Below are 1,078 nucleotides of genomic sequence, written 5' to 3' on the forward strand. Positions count from 1 at the left end.
GGACGATGGCGTTCCCTGTCCGCACTCCTAGGTCAGGAGGATGGCTTTCCCTGTCCGCACTCCTAGGTCAGGAGGATGGCTTTCCCTGTCCGCACTCCTAGGTCAAGAGGATGGCTTTCCTGGTTCCCACTCCTCACTCAGGAGCTTTGGGGAAGGCCTAGGCTGCCGCTGAGGCATGTCCACCTTCTAAAGCAGCTTTTAGTTATGATGAATCTGAATATATTGTGGGTTAGTGACCAGCACAACAATGCTTACCACGGGCTGTCAGAATGCTGAGTACGCATCGTATGTACAAAGTCTATATAGTAGGAGCGTTTTTTTTTATTAAAGTCCAATTGCGCTTATATTACGCTTTGTGGGGGGGAGGGGGCCGATGCCTGGATATTCTTATTTGGCAGAAGCCCATGGTTGCTTGCATGTCTCCGGGTCTGCGTCTACTGATGATTCTTGGTTTCTGGGCGATTCTGTCTGGTTTTGGTTTAACGAGGTGTAGGGAGTGACGTGTCAATCTTTCGTATAGATTCCGATGTCTAATTATTAATACTCGAGCTTAATTAGCACGTTGATTATGGCGCGGAGAGGGTATATGGTGTGTGATGAATTGCTTTTGCTTTAAGTACGTATGTTTCGCGATGCGACGGAGCAGAAGTTGTATCTACGGCTGTAAGTAAAACAGATGTGAGTTGAAAAGTAGCGGCAGTGACATCGGTTCATTATTATGTGTAGCGCGTGTATTGTGAGGCCACTGTGAGAGAGCCCCTTGATTTCAGTGCCAGCACCATTTGCTACGATCAAACTTATGTATACTGTGCGCGTATAGTATATATGCATAGGTTCATGCTATACCGCAGTTAACGCTTTTGCTGTCATGTGGGTTCGAACATGAGCTATGTTAGCTGAGAGGGAAGTGCATCGTGATATTGAACTATTATGGTAAGGCAGCTTTAACGGAAACGCATTTCACATGATGGGTAAATTCTCTTTATAACTACTCTGTTTCACACTGTCTGTCTCTCTCTCTCTCTCTCTCTCTCTCTCTCTCTCTCTCTCTCTCTCTCTCTCTCTCTCTCTCTCTCTC

This window comes from Priapulus caudatus, unplaced genomic scaffold (assembly GCF_000485595.1).
Source record: "Priapulus caudatus unplaced genomic scaffold, Priapulus_caudatus-5.0.1 Scaffold718, whole genome shotgun sequence".
NCBI lineage: Eukaryota > Metazoa > Priapulida > Priapulimorpha > Priapulimorphida > Priapulidae > Priapulus > Priapulus caudatus.